We start from the raw sequence: 18,086 nt of genomic DNA, 5'->3' as shown, positions 1-18,086 counted from the left end.
TCCCCAGCACCAGCTGAGTTTGCCTTCCATGTGGAAGAGGCTCTTGATGGGGTTCCTGCCACGGTTTTCATTACAGTCTTTGATACAAAATGCTCCTGCATGCCTCCTAGAGCAGCATTTCGCTCCCACCTCCTTCGAGCCTCTCTTGGTATCTGACGCCAAACCACAATGGGGGAAATTTTTTGTTCCATATCTTTACGATGCTTCTTCCAATAGCACATAAAACAAATTAGCCACTTAGGCCATTATTAGGCACTTATGGCCTTTTGATGTTTATGATTTATAACAGCAATTTGCACTTATATAGCGTGTTTCAGCTGAGGCTAATACGGCGATGATAGCACTTTGCATTTCAGTCGCGTCTTCCCTCTTCAGCTCTCGAGAGCTTCGTAAGGCCATGCTGGGACCGGTGGCAAGGGGTTTCACAGAATCACCAGGTTGGAAAGGACCCACTGGATCATCGAGTCCAACCCTTCCTAACACTCCCTAAACCATGTCCCTAAGCACTTCATCCACCCGTTCCTTAAACACCTCCAGGGAAGGCGACTCGACCCCCTCCCTGGGCAGCTGTTCCAGTGCCCAATGACTCTTTCCATGAAAATTTTTTTTCTGATATCCAGCCTGAACCTCCCCTGGCAAAGCTTCAGGCCATAATTGTCTGGCGCGCTAGGAGTCCTTTGCCACTGGGTATCTGTCCACTCCCTCTGGACCAGCACCCATGCTCAGAGTCAGCCTTGATGACTGGGCACTATAAGCCCTACGAGAAAAATACCCTGTGAGCTCTGCTGCCCACAAGAGCTGGTTGAGGAAGCTTGGCTATCTCCCTGCCGGTGAGACACAGGAGAGCCTGGCCATCCCCTAGCTGCTGCTTTCAGATGCTGTCCCAAGAGAAATAAAGTGTATTTATGAATAAGAAGCTTATTTCTTCCCGTGAGCAGATGCACCGCTCCTGACCCGAGCTGGGCAGGGTTAATGCCAGTCGTGCCTCCCTATGGCCGTGCTGGGCTGTGTCAGCCAGAGAGTAGCCAGCAGGTCAAGGAGGACAACTCTTCCCCTTGAAGCAACACTTATGAGGTGTCCCTGCTCTGTGGGTCCCCAGGACAGCTCAATATGTGAGAGCCTCATCATATCTGTGGGCGCTGTTCATCACAGGTTCAAAAGAAATCAAGCTCTCTTGACCTCTCCAGAAACAGAAACTCAAAGTTTAGTGAAATACAGCAAGAATTCTTGGATCTGGACATAGATTATATCCTAGAGCAAGCTGAGCACTGCAATGCAGAGAGAATCCCAAAACACCATCACTTACAGCATTTCCTCTCCTTGGATTTACAGGTGACTTGGAAAGAGTTATCCGCCTGTCTTAGGATCTTATTTTCTCCTGCATTTTTGGCAGCTTCCTACAGTTTACTTTAGCTCAGAAAGGAGACCCAGGAATAAGTGTCCCCAGCTGGGGCACAGGGAGGTGGATCTGGGCTGTCTGCTCTCGGTTGGCTGCTTTCCCCCGCGGTGAGATGATTTGCCTGGGCCTTGGTTCCCCCAGCTGAGAGAGGAATATGTCCTTGCTTTTCCTCACAAGGATGCCCTCACAGGTCTTGTGGCTACTTCATAGGTTTTTAAGTAGAAGGTTTTACCTGAAGGGCTGAGCCAGCTGGAATTTGCTGCAGAGGGTGGAGGACGGGGGACAGATTTGGGATGGAGTGCACTGGAGCTGAGGCTGTTCCTGCTGCTATCTCCATGAGACAGGAGGTGTGAGGTCCTCCATATGCCATGAAGAAATGTCTCAGTGACCTCCTTGACTCACAGCTGCCCCTTTGTTACCTTCCGTTCACACCCTTGGCTGCCATCCCTCCTTACACAGACATGGGGAGATGCCCAGAGACAGCAGAAATAAAGATGCTCTGAGCCAATTTGCCAGGATACAGGTCTGATGAAAACTGCTTATGATGCAAACTCATTATCTGTGAACATGCCCTATTTCTTGGGGATGTTTTAGAAAATTAAATATGCCGTTGACTCAAAAGTTTACCTTTATGCAAATCAAAATGTCAACATCTGGCAGGAGGACTCAGATTTTTTTTCACCCTGTTTGTAGCAAGGGGCTGCCTTCTATATTTTGTTTTTTTTTCCCAGACACTCATCATCATACACATGCTAAGCACATCCTGAAGTAATTTTCCTAGTAAAGGCAAGTGTAGAAAGCTAAGCATTAAATGCTCTTTCAAAGCCACCAGGAATATCACTGTTTACTTGTTTTCAGGTCTGTAACAGATGCTGGCATTCAACATTCAAAGTGCCTCCGGAAAAAAAGAAAAAAATTAAGATTGCCACGACAAGGTTAGCAAATGACAATTATTTGTCAGTATATCTTTTTTTCCCCCCAGTGAAGTTGTTCTTTATGAATGAGTGACTGCTGCCTCTTCATGTGCTGAGGCTGATGCTTGCATGCGGAGAGGATGCCGCAGCACGGCATGATGGGCAAAGCTCAATTACCGCCACGGTGTAATCAGGCAGCTCCACAACACGAGGTGTGGCCGTCACCCCCAAACAACTCCAACAGTTTTTGATGCACTTTAAAATTTAGTTAGGAGAACATTGGCAGCTGTTGCTGCTACTGTCAGGAACAAATCTTCCACTTACTGCCACTGGCAAAAATCACTCAAAAAGTATAAATCTTAGATCATAGAATGGTTTGGGTTGGAAGGGACCTCAAAGCCCATCCAGTTCCAACCCCTGCCATGGGCAGGGACACCTCCCACTGGATCAGGGGCTCCAAGCCCCATCCAACCTGGCCTGGAACCCCTCCAGGGATGGGGCAGCCACCACTGCTCTGGGCAACCTGGGCCAGGGCCTCCCCACCCTGATGGCAGAACATTTCTCCCTAAGATCTAACCTAAATCTGCCCTCCTTCAGCTGAAAACCGTTACCTTTCATCCTATCACTGCAATCCCTAATGACAAAGCCCCTGCTCAGCTCTCCTGCAGGCCCTATAACTCTGAGTACAGCTCTGATGAGCTTAGGGGAGATATAAGAACATGCATATTCACCCAAACACACATGGACATCCACACAGAGGATCCAGTTCTGAAAGAGAGAGGCCCTTTTCTTTCTTACTGGCATGACTTTCTGGTGGCTGATCCTGAGAGGGAGCAACAAGATGGCCTGAGACATCCCAAACACACCCCGCTTGCTCGGCATGGGCTTTCTCCTTTCACTCCTCATCCTGTGCAATCCCTTCCTCCCACGGCAAAAGCAGTTTCTAAGGTTTCCCCCCTCTTCTCCATTTGCAGCCTGGGGATTTAAAATGCAAAACTTCGTTGCCATTTATTTGCCATAAAGGGACTCAGCAAATTTTGGTTTTTTTTAATTTCTTATTAACAGCCATATAGCTCTTGCCTCTGGATTTCTTCTTGGGACAGACCTGCTGTTGGCACTCTGAGCTCTTGGTGATCCCGCAAGCAGAGAGCCCTTCCCACACTCTACACTACAAACATCCTCAAACCAATGGGAAACACAGGAAAAAGCAGCTCTTTTCCAGTGCCTGGCAATGTGCTTGAAGCACCCTGCGTGTAAATAGAAAGCAATGGACATGCACATAAACAAAATCTATTGCGTTTTCTGCTTTTTGGAGTCGTGCACTATGCTGGGAAAACAATGCCTCTTCATCCAGTTTTATCTCTTGCAATCAATTCATTGGGCCAGTCCAGAAGCTTCAGAGAAAAGGCAGATTTTCCCAAGTTTTGGTTCCAGAGCTGGCAAACCCTCTCCCCATCGCTCTGACACTGGGTTTACGAGTAAGCCTGGGAAAATACAATCTCAATGGGATCCAGCAGAGCCTGGGGGCTCCCTCCTCCCCCCAGCACATCCCAAGCCTTACCATGGGGTGTTTGCCATACCCCTGCCACCACCGCGCCAGGGACAGGAAGACACCAGCCCCAAGGGCATCGCCCTGCTGTATGGCAGTAAAGGGTTTGCTGCAGAAGCACTGTGGCTCCCGCAGAAGTAAAAACAGTGCTGCGAAGGCACTGGTTTTATAGGCTGGTGTTTTGGTAGTGAAAACTGTATATTTTTCCCCTTGTGGCTATAGATCTATAGGTTACGTTCTTCTCACTGCGATAAGGAAAATGTTCCTTTATGAAAAAGAGGAAGAGTGGAGCAAGGGAGCTGACGAGGGATATTATGCTGAAAGGAGGATGGGAGACATTGGCGCAGCCAGGAAGCCTTTGGGCTAACTTCAGGATTGATTTTGTGTTTTCCAGACACAGAAATGCTCTAAATACTGGCTGACTGGATTTGTTCGCTGGAAAAATGCCCAATCTTACAAAATGGAGCAGTTTGCTGGGGAGCTGAGGTTGCTTTGGTGTGTTGCAGCCTCCGGTTAAGCTGGTCTCCTCCAGAAGTTGGGTGTCAGCCTCAGACAACCTCTTGGAACCGGACTGCATTGCCCCTGCAGTGACTTCTGCCGGGGCACTTTTTTGGCTGGTTTAGACCAGAAGGCAGCAGGATTGACGATACATCATCATCAGCTTCCCCAAGGGCTCCTGAGGCTCTGCCAGCTTTGAGAGTTATTATCAATAACTGCAAAATCATAGAATCATAGAATAATTTGAGTTGGAAGGGATCTTTAAGCCCATCCAGTTCCACCCCCTGCCATGGGCAGGGACATCCCACTGGCTCAGGCTGCCCAAGGCCCATCCAACCTGGCCTGGAACACCTCCAGGGATGGGGCAGCCACAACTTCCCTGGGCAACCTGGGCCAGTGTCTCACCACCCTCATCATGAAGAAATTCCTCCTTATGTCCAGTCTAAATCTGCCCCTCTCCAGTTTATACCCACTGCCGCTCATCCTATCCCCACAAGCCTTTGTAAACAGTCCCTCCCCAGCTTTCTTGTAGCCCCTCCAGGTACTGGAATAATGCTTCATCCTTCAACTCCTCCTAGAAACTCCAGGTAAGAGCTGGGCTTGGTTGTGCCGAGCGCTTCCCAATCACACAGCCAGAAATGGGCTGCCTGTATCACTCCAGGCTTGGGCTGAAATGGAGTTTATTCCCTAGTTCAGAGATCACCATGAAATTGTCCGCCCAGCACTGGAAAAACATGTTTCTGGTCACCTTCCTCATCACCCCCTACCCTTCCCTCCCTCCGGCACTCAGGTTTGGATGAGATTGCTGAGATTTGATGCTTCTTTCCCAAACCATCTGGGTACAGTCCAGCGACCAGTTAAAATTTCTCTGCAACCACGAGAGCTGGCAGTGTGCTTTCCTCTATAATAGTTGGTACAGTCAAGGAATAACGTGGCTGCATGCACTGAAATTGTAAGAAAAAGCATTAAAAGACGTCACAGTGCAAATAAATTGCAAGAGAAGATCAGGCGGGAGCTGCAATAAGTAATATTCGAAGGAATTTCCTTCTCCCAGCAGTGTGCAAGTCCCAGCACTGTGCTGATCCAGATGCTGGCTAATTCTCTCTGATGGATGATTTATGGTGTGGTCAAAAGGCAAGCTCCAGACTAACGCACTGAACGCGCAGGCAGGTTTCATGCTGTCTGCCGTAAGAGCTTCAGCAGTGAAAGCTGACTCAGGGGGCCACGGAAGAAGCCAAAAAACAATGACACCCATTGCCAAAGAAATCCATCACGGCACACAAAGCCTCGCTGCCAGGTGCACCTTTAGGCTGGGCACAGCCAGGACCTGGAGAGCTGGCCCTGCCACCACAGCGCTGCTGAAAATGTTACAAATCCAGATAGACGAGGAGGAGGATCAGCAGCCCAAGCCACAAGAGAGGGCATTGTGGAGCTGGCAGGGAGCACAGGCACGCGTGCCAGGCTCCTTTGTCACCCTGCTGCCATTCAGGGGAGAGACAGAAGTTGACAAAGGCTCATCGAGGAGAGAACAATCTCTCTATGTGCAAAATGAAGTTTGCAGTTGTGCTGGGCTAATGGGATTCGAATGCAACTTGTTGTACCAGCACTCAAAATAGAAAGCCTTGCAGGGAGGGTTCTTAAAATACTTCATTGGAGATATCGTGGCTGTCTCGCACAGAGGGGGGGTGGAAGGAAAGGGCAGCTCAGGATAGAGGCCAGAAAACAGAGAAGAAAGCAAGCATAAGGGAGTGTTATCATGCGGAAATTGTACCCCAGAATAAAGTCACTTGCAAAAGACAGGCAGTTACCCTGTGAAACCCATCCTCCTGTGTGTGTCAGGGTTTAAACTGGAATCTTAAAAGTTTAGCTGTCTTCTAACAATCAGACTGGGACACAGCTCAGAACACTTTATGCTTACTCTTGCTCTCTTCATAGCTTTGGTCTCCAAATCACTCAGAGCATGTACTTTTCCATCCGATATATCATAATACTTTTAAACACAACCATAAACATGGAAATCTTGAGACTGTCCTGATCTCATAAGGGTTGTGATTTGTTTTCTGTTTAGTTTCAAGCAAGGAGAGACTCTGTGCCATGGAGCTTAGTACAGTTGGGTTCCCTCCTAGATTTATAAACCCTACTTTGCTTTATGCTCCGAATAAACATGATACTATTTACAGCCTCATAGCAACTCTAGTGTTCAAGGCTTCCAATTCAGCAAAGCACTTAAGCATATGCTTAGCATCAATACTACCACATCAAGCACACGCTTATATTCCCATGACTTAAAGGAGATTAGCACGTGCACTGATAACTGGAAAGATTCAGGAGAGACTTATGCAGTTGCCTGATTGCGAGCTTATGTCAACAGACTCTGCAGAGCAGGAGACAGAATTGACCACGTGCTTCAAATTAAGCATGTGCTCCAGTTACTTGCTGAAATCAAGGCCTTATTTTGTTATTATAGGGCAGCAGGAGACACCATATCTTCAGACAAGATCCTCAAATAGCAGGAAACCAGCACCGACCCCAGCAGGAGGCTCAAGGGAGTAGGTCAAGGTACAGGCTCCAGCCAGAGGATGCTGAATACAAAAGCTCTGTGGGAAACTCTGCTATTCAACACCTTTAACCCCACTTGGAAAATCTCCTCACCCTACAGCTACACTAGAAGCTGATTCAGACCATCTTTTCCCATCTCTGAGGCTTGAGCATGGTTTACTTTGCATTTTCCTGTCTAACGTCTCAGGTAATTAAAACATGACAACTTCTAATAGGCTCATCTTGTATTAACTTTTACCATAGGCATAAGATTCACATTTAAGCATATTTAGACAGTGCCATAAAGACATCAGCCTTCATTGCTCAAGTTTGCCAAGTGGGAGAGTTAGCTACGCATGCCAACTTCCCTGGTTTACCTCTCTGAGCTCCTTTTTTTTGTGTTGTATTTTCGTGCTTATGGACGCCTTCAAGTAGAGACATCAAATACCAGAATACCTCTTTCTAGCATTCTGCACCATTTGATTTAGAAATAAGCTGTTACACGAGCCATAAAACGCATGAAGCCTGGTGACCCCTCACCTTCTCCTGTGGGGAGCCTTTGAAGTTGAATAAAAGTGGAAGTTGGCAGCCTTTCCCTTGCTGAGCAAGTTAATGCCACCTCACTTCTCTGCCTGTCTGCTTATTTTCATGATGTAAGAAACTAATATGTGTGAGCATTCCCATCTCTCTGTCACATTTAGTTGAAATTGGCCAGCGGTTCTTGAGGCAGATAGACACAGCGTGTGGTGTCCTGAGGCCTGTTTTCTGAGGAATTAGGCTAACAGGGAAGCAGAAGACAGTGCTGGTTGGGAATTAGGCTAGTAGATGGGCAAAAGGCAGCACCAGTTTGAGGAGCAAGGGCGGTTTGGCTTGCTGGAGAAGCAGCAGTACAAGCCGGGCGGTGGTGATGGTGGGAAGGATCAAGATCCTCAGGGCATACCCGGAGCTATCTCTTGGGTAAGCTGGAAAGCCACCAAGCTAGGAAGCTTACAGCACTGAGCTCGCCTGGGCAGAAGATGATGAAGATAAAGGAAAAGCAAGAGGAACCTGCTAACCAAAAGGCTCCTTTCTCTTGAGTTTGAAGCCTTCACCAGGCATCCAGGGACGTGCTGGAGGCCCTGGAAGCCATGGTGGGATCCTGTTAGGGATCCTCTGTCCCAGCCACACCACAGCCACGCACGTACATTGCTGCATCCTCCGTGCTGGCAGCGGTGTGAAAATCCAATGGTATCGACTGGAGTGATGTAGGAAATATAGTGTTTCAGTCCACCAGAGTCCCAATCAATCGGCTAATTACTTCATATGAGGTTCACCCTAGGCAGCCTGATGGTCACTGACGTCCCCCTTTCAGCAGCCTGTCTGCTTCCAAGCTGAAGTTTTTAGGCTTTCCTGCAGACATGGAGAGGATCTGGAGCCTGGGACATTCGCTCTCTCATATGTCAGCCTTGGTGACTTTGCCGGTTGCCTCTCTGTGTCTACCTCAATGGCTCAAGCAATCTCACTGAATCTGTTCTTATTGATTTAGGAAAAGGCTTTGATTCTGCAAACTGCAAGCTCTTACTCATGAAACTATGACAACTTGGTATTAGCTGCAAATCAATGAACTTTTTAAATGCAGTCTAAGCAACAAAACTCACTTACTGCTAAACCCTGATAAGCCCAGTGCTGGGACAAGTCAAACCTTTATCTTAACTGCCATGTGATCTTTTCCAGTTTGATAGTTCCATTTACTGTGTCGATAAGGATTATAACCCATCTGCAGTGAGATTTCACCCTCCGTGGAAGCACTTGTAAGGCAGATGATATTGAAAAGGAATTTTTTGTTAAAACTTTCTCTCCATACCGGGCATAACCAAATACATCATTCTTATTCACCACTTCCTTTCCAACTCCCTCTGTCTGCCTTCCTAATCTCTGCCGTTCTGAGGCCAAACACAAACCATGAGCACCCCAGAGGAGATTTATGCACCATGACGGAGCTACGGCTGGGACAGGACTCACGCAGGCAACTGCTACGTGAGTGGGGACCACGGGCTGCAGCTGCCTGCCTGTAAACCCTGGCCTTGGGACACGTTTGTCCTCCATCCTCTTGGGGTTCCTTACCCACCCTTCCCATCGGTGGGTAGGAATAATCCATCAGGACCCATATTACTGGGTAGGGGCAGTGACATCAGTCTAAAAATCAGAAGGTTTTTTTTTCTGGAGTGATTCATAACAAACCCCATCCTCTCTGAATTTTGGTTTTCACCCACCTGTAGATGCTGAGTCTCTCTTCCAACAAAAGCCCCAGTGGACTCTTCTCGCCTCAGCACCTTTTGGGTGGCATTTATCTCCCAATTCCCCATGAAGACCACAGGAAAGAGATACCTAAATACCTTCGCAGTGCGCAGCTTCAGCTCAGCAGCTCAGGAATTTGGGAGGCTGCTCCCAAATTACAAACCGGTGAGCTCAGATGCCATCTCAGGCCAGCTGGGTGTCACCAAGGCTTTTAGCAAAGCCTGGAGACGGGAGCATCCCCATGCATGCTCTGCAGACACCAGGGAAGCTGGGAGAATAATGGGCCCATTTATTCCCCCAGGGGGAAAATGTCAGAAAACACTGAAATAAGAAAAAAATTGCCTCTTTGTTCTGCAAATGGTCATTATTGTGAGGAAGTTTATACACCCTCTGGGGATTCATTTAGCATCATCAAAGAGAGGCTTTACAAAAGTGAATTCTTATTTACCCACAGTCATTTTACCAAAATAATTTCTTTACTGGAAGAAAACTGAAGTGGGGTTACCCACACTGACAGACGCGCTGTCACTGCCGCTCTGCAGCAGGATAAAGATACCTTAGAGCAGAAACCTCTTCCTCTTCAGAAGGGACTTAAACCCCTATGAAACACTGCAGGAGCTCCCTTGGCCACGGGAATGTACACAAAGGTAAAGTTGTTTGACGAAGCCTTTCCATAGATCTTTCCCCCCTTCCCATAAAACAGTGGTTAACGTTATGTTTGTGTATACAGAACTTAACAAGTTTAAAACATCCTGGCCAGGCAGGACCAGTCTGCGGGCAGGCCTGAGGGACAGCACGGAGCAGCCGCCTGGTTTAGAAGCATGTATTATTTATAGTCTGTATTGTTGTTGCCATTACAGACCCTGCTGAGATCAGGCTTTGCCGCGAACGTATATTCACTGAAGAAATAAATCCAGCCCCCAAAGCCTTACACTGAGCATCTCAACCAGACATGTTCTAATGGAAAGCATTTTCCTACTCCTACAAAGTGTAGGTTTATGTAAAAATAAGTCCTCTCTCCTTTTTTTTTGCCAGATTCATACCTTCAGTCTTATAACAAATATTAGATTGTATCCAACCAAGCAAGAAAATAGATGTTATTTCAGCCTTCTTGCAGATCTTAATTTTTTTTAAGCCTCGAGGCTGCATTATAGCCAACAGTTTCAGAAAAAAAAAATATATATATAGAAAACTACATTACAGCCAAGAGTTTGAGAGTCAAACCAAATCCCAATGTCTTACAAAAAAGCTTCTAGGAAACCAAAATCTGTAACGTTAGCCTTCTTTAGGACTAACCCCACCTTGAGAAGCATTCCCACACTTCTTCAAGACATATTTCAGCCTCCCACTCCCTGCTGAAAGGTGCCATGAATTATCAGCCCCGGTGCCACGGTGGAGGCTGCCCAAAGGCTACGCTGGACCAGATGGGAGCGGGGCTCCCCCTACACAAAGCCAAGTTCACAACTGGGCCTCAGACAGACATTAACAAAAAGTGACTTATTTTCCATGCTGAAATCAAATGCAAAAGGAAAAAAGAAAAAAAAAAAACCACCCAAACCCAAAACACTCAGTCCTGAGTAATTTTGCAGCTTAGGAATATTTCACATACTTCTTTCACCATAACGTGAAGGCCAGATATAACTTTCTGATTAATAGGGGCCATGGAGTGCAATAAATGCAGCTTTAAAGGAAATTCATTTCACAGCAAGCACAATCAGTCTTTCAAAACTCCACCCCCTGTATACACTGGATATTTTTTGCCTGTGAATATAAGAAATCCTAAGAGAATTGGGTACCCAGCTCCCGTTCAAAGTCAGTAGGGTTTGGAGGTTTGTTTTCTAGAAATGCCTTTATAAACCTCAGTCTTCGCATACCAACAGCAGCTCTGGGAGCTGCCCTCTTGGAGGAGTCAGCTTGGGCTCCCAAGCTGCACACAAGCCTTTTCATTCCTTCTTGCTGGCTTTTTTTTCCTATGTTTTACTACCCAAAAAGCTGATCTGGGGTCCCAAGAAGCACCGTGTGAGTGCTGCAGTTGGCCAAAACTCCCAGGGACACCTTCAACGCTGTGGCCAAAGCATACTGAAATCAGGAAGGGAAGCACTTGTGGTGCTGGAGCATCTCCCACATGAGGACAGGCTGAGAGAGTTGGGGTTGTTCAGCCTGGAAAAGAGAAGGCTCAGAAGAGACCTTATAGCGACCTTCCAATGCCTGAAGGGGCTACAGGAAAGCTGGAGAGGGGCTGTTTACAAAGGCTTGTGGGGATAGGACGAGGGGCAATGGGTATAAACTGGAGAGGGGCAGATTTAGACTGGACATAAGGAGGAATTTCTTCATGATGAGGGTGGTGAGGCCCTGGCCCAGGTTGCCCAGGGAAGCTGTGGCTGCCCCATCCCTGGAGGTGTTCCAGGCCAGGTTGGATGGGCCTTGGGCAGCCTGAGCCAGTGGGAGGTGTCCCTGCTTATGGCAGGAGGTGGGACTGGATGGGCTTTAAGGTCCCTTCCAACTCAAACCATTCTGTGATTCCTCCTGACATGAGAATTTGAATGATCTTTCAAACCAGCAGCAAACACGGTAGGTGCCACGTAGCATCCTGGTACCACACGTCAGCCGGTGGTGGTCTATCTGTCTTTGCACTGGAGAACGGCGATTCTAGTTCTGTTTCGCTATAGGGAACTGGCACTTACTAAAACATGGTTCCACGCTGTATAATTTCTATGGCTTTTATTAATGCAGACAGTATAGGCTCCATAAAGAAGAAAAATTACCAGTGGAAGATAAAACTAAAATACTAGTTGCATTACAATCACATTCTAGTGCTGCAATAAATTGCATGAAGCCAATAAAGCAAAACTAACTGAAGATATTTGACACAAACCAAAAATGAAATGAGAGTCATTATGCAGTCTGCTACAGGGACCTGCCTTGAAGTAGTTAAAGCAATAAACTACCTGGGAGTAATCTTTACTTATTTTAAATTGCATATTCCAATTGCAAAGCTGTTTCTGGCATTTCTGCCACACTTACTTTACTCTGCTCAGAAAAAGAATTACATGTCTGGATAAGTCGTGTCCTATTAAATGTGCATCATATCTGCAGCACTCATAAGTCACTTGAGTCATAATATTGTTTATTCTAACATTAGTCACTATTTTCTGTCATAAATTAGCTGTTCTCCAGAAGAGTGGAAATGAGATTGAGCCGAGGTTGCAATTATTTCACACATCTATGTTGGCACACGGAATAGATTAAGTGGCTATCTCTACAGAGGAATTATCATCATTGGGCCACGGGTCAATTATAACAAATGTATTCATGCCGTTAGCCCCCAGGTATCTTCAATAATAAGAGTTTGCATTCCTTTCCCTCCCTAATTACTCTCCTCCATGGTCTGGCTGACCCACACATGTGTCAAAATAAGCAGAAGCAATGCTTTCTTACGATATTCAAGGTTAAACCCTCCCAGCCATCATTTCCTGCCAGCGCCCTCGAATCCTCCCTACCCAGGGATATTTGCATGCAAATCAACACTGGCATGGTGAGTCTTTTCCATGCAACCAGTCCTGCTGCTAATTAATTGTCTGTTATTCTGCCTTTTTGTGCAGAGGTAGCAGCCCTCGCCCCCCTGCTGGGAGAGAGGGAGGGGGATTCAATTCCCTGCCTTTCAGCCTTTCTGGGTTTAATTTGGCTGCATGTGCTGGTGTTGGTATTTCCCTGCCTTTGTGTGGCCCAGGTCTGGCCTCACCATCATCTTTGCATCTCAATTTTGAAGCCAAACTGATGGTGCCACTGTTATCCACCCGGGCTGGGGGTCTGCGTCCTGGAAACAGCGCTGATGTAGCAGGGAGAAGGGAGAATTTTGGTTGGGATGCATTAAGTCTTGTTTGTATACAAACCCATTTTATTTAAAATGGAGTGTTTTGCCCCAAAGGGAGCAGGCCATTATAGCGGTGAATGGTGCTTTATAAGACAGCTTGTTCCCTTAGGGAAGAGGCAATTGGTTGCCCCAGCTGAAGGCACATTCATACTTGAATTAAAAACCTTCAATAGCTATTTTTTTTTTTAAATTGCCTCTCATACAGAGCTGGATGCATTGCCCAAAAAAAAAAAAAAAAAAGAAAGAAAGAAAAACAGAAGAAAAACAACCAACTTGCACATCAATTTGTTTCTTTAATAACACATCTATCCCCCTGGGAAGTCATGCTCACAGAACAACATAGCGCTCCTTCACCGAGGCTTTGGCTGCACCTCAGCCAGGTGGGAGCCACAGCGAAAGGCTGGGCAGCCCCTAACCCATCCTCTCTGCCAGGCTCGAGCAGAAATGCTCTTCTGCACTGTTAGTGTGATGGAAATCCCTACTTGTAATGTTGTCTTTGCCTTGCCCTCTTCTGAAGGAGCAAGGAATGCCACAAGGATGGAAATGTCCTCATCCATGCCCTGGAGAGGAAGTGGCTGCGTTGCACATTGCAACTGGCTGAGCCAAACTGTGGGTATAAACAGTGCCAGGAGCGGCAAAGCTGAGAAATCAAAACGCTTTTCCATCAGCAGACCCCACACTGCCATGGAGGCTCTGAAAGATGAGGACTGTCCCAGTGTTACACAAAACAGGGAGCAAGAGGGCTCAGCCCCTTTGGCCATTAAATCTTCCTCGACGCTTCCTGCAGGGGCTGTCCACCTCTGCCTTAGCTCCAGAAACTCTTCTTCAAGGGCTGGACTGTTTCCCTTCTGCCTTGCTCTGATCTGGGCTATTTTCACTCCCTCCTCACCCAGGCTGTGCTGCTCAGGGGGGATGAGGAGGTGGCTGTTGCATGTGCCATTCCCTCCCGCCTTCAGCACGATGGGGAGGACCAAAAGTCCACATAATAACCGGTTTTGGCCACTGACTGAGAGCAAGCATCTAAAATAGACCGTAAATCCAGGGCAAGCCGATATGGACAGATTGCCTTCCTAGTCTCTCCACATCTGGTGATCCTCAGCTCCACACCTCCAGAGACACAGATAATGCCATCTCATTTAACAGCTGGCGACAGATTTTGGTCCCACAGGTTCAAAACGTAATTGGATAAAGTTGTGTCAATATTCTGTACCCAAGGTGTTGTGTGACAGCCACTTCAGCTTAGCAAGACACGAGATGAAGCAGTTATCTCCCTCAGCAGGGTTCTGGCCCTGCCCCGCTCGGAGACTCCATGCCCATGCCCTGGAAGAGAGGTCTGACTGGAGGGATTATCCCCTATGCAACATGCTGAAGATGATTTTTCTTTTACTTTTAAAAATAAAACAGCTCTAAAGCACCAAAGTAACAGTGTGAAACCATGTCCCAGGACATCACCGCGCCCTCTTTTCCCACACAGCTCCTCCTGCTTGCCCTTGCCGGACTCGCCTCGGTGCTCACTGCCTACTCTTCTTCCTTACCCCTATTATAATGAAAATATATTCTAAAAAGAAAAGTCTTCTATGCCTTGTAAATACCTTCTGTGGTGCTTTACCGAAAGGAATTTAATGTCCTTCCTACGCTATTTTGTTTGGCTTAGAGGGAATTTAGAGCCATCCTTGCTTTCACTGAAGCCAGCAGCAGCACACGCTGGATTCTGCATTTCTCTGGAGAGCCCCCGTGCAGAGCTGGGTAAGACACTTTGGAAGTTGATGAGGACCAAATAAAACACAGAGAGAGGAAGCCTAAGCAAGTTTGCTAAGAGAAAAAGGCCACTTTTCACCACCACTCTAGCTGCTTCTCAAGTGGTTTTGCTGATTTACATGTAATTACATACCACAGGGGGGAGGTGGGTTCTCGGGATGGAAGGTGGGCTTCTTGGGATGGAAGGTGCCACATTTACTGTATTTACACCACATTTCCCAACTTCCTAAACATGGGATTGCTGGGGCATTTGTCAGCTGGCCAACTCGTGCAGTGCCAGGCTATACAACTGCCGCTGTTCTTGGAGTTGTTGGAGGCTAAAACCCTCTCAGTCCCTGGTAAATCAGCAGCTGGTTATTTTAGGAAAGTATTTGCTAATATGCAGCTATTCACTCCACCTGAAGCTGTCTTGTAAAGGTGGATAAGAGGAGCATCTGCACTGGCCAACCTGCCGGGACACTCAAAGCCCCTCTCTGCAGTGGTGTCACGGCAATAGCAGCCACTGTCCCTGGAAACAAACAGGGCTGAGTTTTTACTTTCTGTTTGCAGAGTAAATAAGAGCCAGAAATGTGCCATTCCACTTCAGTGTGGAATCAAGAGGTCTCATCTTATGACCGAAGCGTTCACAGTGCTGAGCACAGATGCCCTCCTATTCACCTTTAAAGTCTGCATCCTTTCTGCACATCCCACGCGTCCTTTGCCTTCACCTCCAGGATGTCTGTCTTGCCTTTGAAATATCACTGCTCTCCTACTGTTAAAGTATGTGGAAGGATGAATCTTTTATCTCCCTTTTCTATTAGGGAGGTTGATTCTTGGTTCATTGGTTAGGCTTAAGATGTTACAAAAGCATCTGCCTGGTGGGATTTAAAGATGACAACTCTCCAGTGTTATTTCAACACAGGTAATGGCAAGTAGATCCCCCTGCTTTCTTTACACCCATTAGGAGGAAAAACCTGTCTGGAATAAGGATGTAGAGATAAGAAGAGATTAGAGATTCAAGCTCAAGTCAGCTTGCTCACGTGGAGATCATGGGGAGCAGCAGAACCGAGACGAGCTCTGCTCCTGTGGGCAGCCCTTCTGCAGGCACTGCCCCAGCCCAGCCGTGGATGCACCTCCTGGCGGTGGGGGATGTTCACCTCTAAGGAAGGACCCATGCAGCCCCCCAGACCAAACCTCAGCTGCAAATCCTGGCCCACGCTCTGTAACAACCCAGAATTCATATGGTTTGGGTCGGAAGGGACCTTAAAGATCATCCAGTTCCAGCCCTGCCACGTGCAGGGACATCTCCCCACTGGATCAGTTTGCCCCTGGCCTGGATGGGCGCACACTCTCCTGGGTCAAAAACTGCTTGGATGGCCGGGCCCAGAGAGTGGTGGTCAATGGAGTTAACTCCAGCTGGAGGCCAGTCACAAGTGGAGTTCCTCAGGGCTCAGTACTGGGTCCAGCTCTGTTCAATGTCTTTATCAATGACCTGGATGAAGGCATTGAGTGCACCCTCAGCAAGTTTGCAGATGAAACCAAGCTGGGAGGAAGTGTCGATCTGCTGGAGGGTAGGGAGGCTCTGCAAAGGGATCCGAACAGGCTGCACCGCTGGGCCGAGACCAATGGCATGAGGTTCAACAAGGCCAAATGCCGGGTCCTCAACAACAACCCTGTGCAGCTCCACACTGGGGGAAGAGTGGCTGGAAAGCAACCTGGAGGAGAAGGACCTGGGGGTAGTGGTTGACAGTTGACTGAACATGAGCCAGCAGTGTGCCCAGGTGGCCAAGAAGGCCAACGGCATCTTGGCTTGTATCAGAAACGGTGTGACCAGCAGGTCCAGGGAGGTGATTCTCCCTCTGTACTCGGCACTGGTGAGGCCACACCTTGAGTACTGTGTTCAGTTCTGGGCCCTCACCACACGAAGGATGTTGAGGCTCTGGAGTGTGTCCAGAGAAGAGCAACAAAGCTGAGGAAGGGGCTGGAGAACAAGTCTTACGAGGAGCGGCTGAGAGAGCTGGGGGTGTTTAGCCTGGAGAAGAGGAGGCTGAGGGGAGACCTTATTAATCTCTACAACTACCTGAAAGGAGACCGTGGAGAGGAGGGAGCTGGGCTCTTCTACCAAGCAACTGAGGACAGGACAAGGGGGAATGGCCTGAAGCTCTGCCAGGGGAGGGTCAGGCTGAATATCAGAAGATAATTCTTCACAGAAAGAGTCACTGGGCACTGGCAGAGGCTGCCCAGGGAGGGGGTCGAGTCGCCTTCCCTGGGGGTGTTCAAGGAACGGGTGGATGTTCCAACCTGGTGATTCTGTGATTCTGTGAAAGTCCCATCCAGCCTGGCCTTGAACACCTCCAGAGATGAGGCTCCCACAACTTCTCTGGACAATAAGGTGAGCTGTTTGTTCTTGTCATAGAGATGTGTCCAACAGAGCCAGGCATAGTTTAGGCTGCAGGCTGCTCTCAGGGAAAGCTGCTTTAAATAATTGTGGAGTCCTCTCTGAAATGGTCCCTGATAGAAAATAGAGTCTTGGATTAACCTGAAATTGCTCAAAGAAAATTGGAGAGATTTCAATGGCATTTCATGTATATAAAAAAGAACTTATGACATAATCAATTACTTTCGGTGAATGTTGATGTTGATTCCAATGCACACTATTGTTTTACAATTTACTCGGTTATAAATTTTCCACTTGAACCATATTGTTTGTCATAACCTGAGATCTTTGCTCATGGTCTGAAGCACCACGCTGACTAATGTTACACAGCTCACCCCTCACTGCGTGCCCACATGTAATAGCTGAGACCATCTCCCACTTCATTTTCTTTGCTTTGCTTCTCAAATACTAAGGAAAGCTCCTACTTCATACGAATTTTCTGGATCAAAATGTCTCCTGGTTTGGTTGTAATGAAGCAATCTGACATTTTTGATAATACTAACATTCCCAGCTCTAATTAGAGGAGCAGCTGTTTTCAGTGTCTCCAGAAAGCTTTTCCAGATTAGCACAAGAATATGGCCAAAGAACAGGACACCAGAGGGTGGGAATACTGCCTCCCAGCAAGGCTGTTCTATCTGCTCCCATTCCCCATCCCCCTGCTCCATACTGACAGAGGAGCTCAAAAAAGTCCTTTTCTTTTTCATGGTTGCTACAGCCAGCGAGGCCGTAGGGGAGCATTGGTGCAGGCTGATTACTAATATTTAACTGCTGGGTCCCTTCAGCCTCTGCAGAAGATGCGTGGGGATACAATGCCAGTCTGGATCTGCTTTACTGCTGGAGCTGCTCACATGGGATCCAGAGGA

The sequence above is a fragment of the Cuculus canorus genome, chromosome 20 (genome assembly GCF_017976375.1).
Source record: "Cuculus canorus isolate bCucCan1 chromosome 20, bCucCan1.pri, whole genome shotgun sequence".
In the NCBI taxonomy this organism is placed as follows: domain Eukaryota; kingdom Metazoa; phylum Chordata; class Aves; order Cuculiformes; family Cuculidae; genus Cuculus; species Cuculus canorus.
Note: the sequence above shows the minus strand (reverse complement) of the source record.